Source organism: Hyperolius riggenbachi, chromosome 2, assembly GCF_040937935.1.
Source record: "Hyperolius riggenbachi isolate aHypRig1 chromosome 2, aHypRig1.pri, whole genome shotgun sequence".
NCBI lineage: Eukaryota > Metazoa > Chordata > Amphibia > Anura > Hyperoliidae > Hyperolius > Hyperolius riggenbachi.
Window position 1 is genome coordinate 1,523,896 of NC_090647.1, and position 6,000 is coordinate 1,529,895.

The following is a 6,000-nucleotide window of genomic DNA, read 5'->3' on the forward strand; positions in this document are numbered from 1 at the left end:
TGTTTGAGCGCAAGAGGAAATTGCCAGCAAATGACCCCCGGGCCGTGGCAGTAAGAGCCAGCATAGCCAAGCTTCTGGCCTGCGAAATGCTGCCATATCGAGTGGTGGAGACAAACAGCTTCAAGGGCATGATGTCAGTGGCCATCCCACGTTACGTGGTTCCCAGCCGCTACCACTTTGCGCGCTCTGCAGTGCCTGAGTTGCATGAGCACGTGGTCAGCAAAATAACCCGAAGCTTGAAGAATGCCGTTGCCTGCAAGGTTCACGTATCCGCCTCTCCACAGAAAATGCAGACCGTCTGACTCAAATTAAAATGAATCAATCCTGGATTGGAAATGACTACGCAACACTCCAGGACCCCAACCAAGTAACATGACCAATGAACATCTGGGATGGTTTAGCGTTTCCGGTCCCTGTTTATTGAACCTCTCATCTGTATTACATTTATGACTGCATGGCGGCAAAAAGCATTGCTGCTATATCCGCACGCTTTTTGTCCTCATGCAAGGCCTGGGTTGTTGTGTCTCAAAAAGCATGGCCTTCTCCTCCTGCGCCTGCTCCTGTTCCATCACGTGTGCTGCTGCTGCTGGGTTAGCGTTTCCGGTCCCTGTTTATGGAACCTCTCATCTGTATTACATTTATGACTGCATGGCGGCAAAAAGCATTGCTATATCCGCACGCTTTTTGTCCTCATGCAAGGCCTGGGTTGCGTCTCAAAAAGCGTGGCCTTCTCCTCCTGCGCCTCCTCCTGTTCCATCACGTGTGCTCTGTGCTGCTGCTGCTGCTGGGTTAGCGTTACCGGTCCCTGTTTATTGAACCTCTCATCTGTATTACATTTATGACTGCATGGCGGCAAAAAGCATTGCTATATCCGCACGCTTTTTGTCCTCATGCAAGGCCTGGGTTGCGTCTCAAAAAGCGTGGCCTTCTCCTCCTGCGCCTCCTCCTGTTCCATCACGTGTGCTCTGTGCTGCTGCTGCTGCTGGGTTAGCGTTACCGGTCCCTGTTTATTGAACCTCTCATCTGTATTACATTTATGACTGCATGGCGGCAAAAAGCATTGCTATATCCGCACGCTTCTTGTCCTCATGCAAGGCCTGGGTTGTTGTGTCTCAAAGCGTAGCCTTCTCCTCCTGCGCCTCCTCCTGTTCCATCATGTGTGCTCTGTGCTGCTGCTGCTGCTGCTGGGTTAGCGTTACCGGTCCCTGTTTATTGAACCTCTTATCTTTATTACATTTATGACTGCATGGCGGTAAAAAGCATGCTATCTGCACGCTTCTTGTCCTCATGCAAGGCCTGGGTTGTTGTGTCTCAAAGCGTGGCCTTCTCCTCCTGCGCCTCCTCCTGTTCCGTCACGTGTGCTCTGTGCTGCTGCTGCTGCTGGGTTAGCGTTACCGGTCCCTGTTTATTGAGCCTCTTCTCTTTATTACATTTATGACTGCATGGCGGCAAAAAGCATTGCTGCTATATCCGCACGCTTCTTGTCCTCATGCAAGGCCTGGGTTGTTGTGTCTCAAAAAGCGTGGCCTTCTCCTCCTGCGCCTCCTCCTGTTCCATCACGTGTGCTGCTGCTGCTGCTGGGTTAGCGTTACCGGTCCCTGTTTATTGAACCTCTTATCTTTATTACATTTATGACTGCATGGCGGTAAAAAGCATGCTATCCGCACGCTTCTTGTCCTCATGCAAGGCCTGGGTTGTTGTGTCTCAAAAAGCGTGGCCTTCTCCTCCTGCGCCTCCTCCTGTTCCATCACGTGTGCTGCTGCTGCTGCTGGGTTAGCGTTACCGGTCCCTGTTTATGGAACCTCTTCTCTTTATTACATTTATGACTGCCTGGCGGTAAAAACCATGTTACCTGTGCAAAGAAACATGACATTTTCAGCATTTAAAAGACAATTTTTCCTTTGAAACTTTACAATCAATTTTCTCAAAAACTATAAGCTCTTTTTGCTAAATTTTTTTCCCTCTTGTACCCACTCCCAAGGTGCACATACCCTGTAAATTTGGGGTATGTAGCATGTAAGGAGGCTTTACAAAGCACAAAAGTTCGGGTCCCCATTGACTTCCATTATGTTCGGAGTTCGGGTCGAACACCCGAACATCGCGGCCATGTTCGGCCTGTTCGGCCCGAACCCGAACATCTAGATGTTCGCCCAACACTAATCGAAGCTAGACACCTGGCACGAACTGGCAATGTACGCAATAGAGGTGCTGGCTTGCCCGGCAGCCAGCGTTATGTCGGAACTCTGTTTCAGTGCTGCCGGAGGCATCGTCACAGATCGGCGTATCCGCCTCTCCACAGAAAATGCAGACCGTCTGACTCAAATTAAAATGAATCAATCCTGGATTGGAAATGACTACGCAACACTCCAGGACCCCAACCAAGTAACATGACCAATGAACATCTGGGATGGTGTAGCGTTTCCGGTCCCTGTTTATTGAACCTCTCATCTGTATTACATTTATGACTGCATGGCGGCAAAAAGCATTGCTGCTATATCCGCACGCTTTTTGTCCTCATGCAAGGCCTGGGTTGTTGTGTCTCAAAAAGCATGGCCTTCTCCTCCTGCGCCTGCTCCTGTTCCATCACGTGTGCTGCTGCTGCTGCTGGGTTAGCATTGCCGGTCCCTCCCTGTTTATGGAACCTCTTATCTTTATTACATTTATGACTGCATGGCGGTACAAAGCATGCTATCCGCATGCTTCTTGTCCTCATGCAAGGCCTGGGTTGTTGTGTCTCACAAAGCGTGGCCTTCTCCTCCTGCGCCTCCTCCTGTTCCATCACGTCTGCTGCTGCTGGGTTAGCGTTGCCGCGTGGTCCCTGTTTATTGAACCACTTATCTTTATTACATTTATGACTGCATGGCGGTACAAAGCATGCTATCCGCACGCTTCTTGTCCTCATGCAAGGCCTGGGTTGTTGTGTCTCACAAAGCGTGGCCTTCTCCTCCTGCGCCTCCTCCTGTTCCATCACGTGTGCTGCTGCTGGTGCTGGGTTAGCGTTACCGGTCCCTTTTCGTGGAACCTCTTCTCTGTATTACATTTATGACTGCATGGCGAAAAAAAGCATGTTACCTGGGCAAAGAAACATGACATTTTCCACATTTAAAAGACAGTTTTTCCTTTGAAACTTTACAATCAATTTTCTCAAAAACTATAAGCTCTTTTTCAAATATTTTTTTTCCTCTTGTACCCACTCCCAAGGTGCACATACCCTGCTAATTTGGGGTATGTAGCATGTAAGGAAGCTTTACAAAGCACGAAAGTTTGGGTCCCCATTGACTTCCATTATGTTCGGAGTTCGGCGCGAACACCCGAACATCGCGGCGATGTTCGGCGAACGTTCTCGATCCCGAACATCTAGGTGTTCGCCCAACACTAGTTACCGGTCCCTGTTTATGGAACCTCTTCTCTTTATTACATTTATGACTGCATGGCGGAAAAAAGCATGCTATCCGCACGCTTCTTGTCCTCATGCAAGGCCTGGGTTGTTGTGTCTCAAAGCGTGGCCTTCTCCTACTGCGCCTCCTCCTGTTCCATCATGTGTGCTGCTGCTGCTGCTGGGTTAGCGTTACCGGTCCCTGTTTATTGAACCTCTCATCTGTATTACATTTATGACTGCATGGCGGTAAAAAGCATGCTATCCGCACGCTTCTTGTCCTCATGCAAGGCCTGGGTTGTTGTGTCTCAAAGCGTGGCCTTCTCCTCCTGCGCCTCCTCCTGTTCCATCACGTGTGCTGCTGCTGCTGCTGGGTTAGCGTTACCGGTCCCTGTTTATGGAACCTCTTCTCTTTATTACATTTATGACTGCATGGCGGTAAAAAGCATGCTATCCGCACGCTTCTTGTCCTCATGCAAGGCCTGGGTTGTTGTGTCTCAAAAAGTGGCCTTCTCCTCCTGCGCCTCCTCCTGTTCCATCACGTGTGCTGCTGCTGCTGCTGGGTTAGCGTTACCGGTCCCTGTTTATGGAACCTCTTCTCTTTATTACATTTATGACTGCATGGCGGTAAAAAGCATGCTATCCGCACGCTTCTTGTCCTCATGCAAGGCCTGGGTTGTTGTGTCTCAAAGTGTGGCCTTCTCCTCCTGCGCCTCCTCCTGTTCCATCACGTGTGCTGCTGCTGCTGCTGCGTTAGCGTTACCGGTCCCTGTTTATTGAACCTCTCATCTGTATTACATTTATGACTGCATGGCGGTACAAAGCATGCTATCCGCACGCTTCTTGTCCTCATGCAAGGCCTGGGTTGTTGTGTCTCAAAAAGCGTGGCCTTCTCCTCCTGCGCCTCCTCCTGTTCCATCACGTGTGCTGCTGCTGCTGCTGGGTTAGCGTTACCGGTCCCTGTTTATGGAACCTCTTCTCTTTATTACATTTATGACTGCATGGCGGTAAAAAGCATGTTACCTGTGCAAAGAAACATGACATTTTCAGCATTTAAAAGACAGTTTTTCCTTTAAAACTTTACAATCAATTTTCTCAAAAACTATAAGCTCTTTTTCAAATATTTTTTTCCCTCTTGTACCCACTCCCAAGGTGCACATACCCTGCTAATTTGGGGTATGTAGCATGTAAGGAAGCTTAACAAAGCACGAAAGTTCGGGTCCCCATTGACTTCCATTATGTTCGGAGTTCGGCGCGAACACCCGAACATCGCGGCGATGTTCGGCGAACGTTCTCGAACACGAACATCTAGGTGTTCGCCCAACACTACTTCCCAAGACAGGCTGCATCTGATTGTCCAGCAGCACACACATATATACCACACTTCTATACAGCAGGGGGAGGTGGCAGCACTTCCCAAGACAGGCTGCATCTGACTGACCAGCAGCACACACATATATATCACACTTCTATACAGCAGGGAGAGGTGGCAGCACTTTCCAAGACAGCCTGCATCTAACCAGCAGCACACACATATATATCACACTTCTATACAGCAGGGGGTGGTGGCAGCACTTCCCAAGACAGGCTGCATCTAACCAGCAGCACACACATATATATCACACTTCTATACAGCAGGGGGAGGTGGCAGCACTTCCCAAGACAGGCTGCATCTAACCAGCAGCACACACATATATATCACACTTCTATACAGCAGGGGGTGGTGGCAGCGCTTCCCAAGACAGGCTGCATCTGACTGACCAGCAGCACACACATATATATCACACTTCTATACAGCAGGGGGAGGTGGCAGCGCTTCCCAAGACAGGCTGCATCTGACTGACCAGCAGCACACACATATATATCACACTTCTATACAGCAGGGAGAGGTGGCAGCACTTCCCAAGACAGGCTGCATCTGACCAGCAGCACACACATATATATCACACCTCTATACAGCAGGGAGAGGTGGCAGCACTTCCCAAGACAGGCTGCATCTGACTGACCAGCAGCACACACATATATATCACACTTCTATACAGCAGGGGGAGGTGGCAGCACTTCCCCAGACAGGCTGCATCTGACCAGCAGCACACACATATATATCACACTTCTATACAGCAGGGAGAGGTGGCAGCACTTCCCAAGACAGGCTGCATCTGACCAGCAGCACACACATATATATCACACTTCTATACAGCAGGAGGAGGTGGCAGCACTTCCCAAGACAGGCTGCATCTGACCAGCAGCACACACATATATATCACACTTCTATACAGCAGGGGGAGGTGGCAGCACTTCACAAGACAGGCTGCATCTGACCAGCAGCACACACATATATATCACACTTCTATACAGCAGGGGGAGGTGGCAGCACTTCCCAAGACAGGCTGCATCTGACTGACCAGCAGCACACACATATATATCACACTTCTATACAGCAGGGGGAGGTGGCAGCTCTTCCCAAGACAGGCTACATCTGACCAGCAGCACACACATATATATATCACACTTCTATACAGCAGGGGGAGGTGGCAGCGCTTCCCAAGACAGGCTGCATCTGACTGACCAGCAGCACACACATATATATCACACTTCTATACAGCAGGGGGAGATGGCAGCAC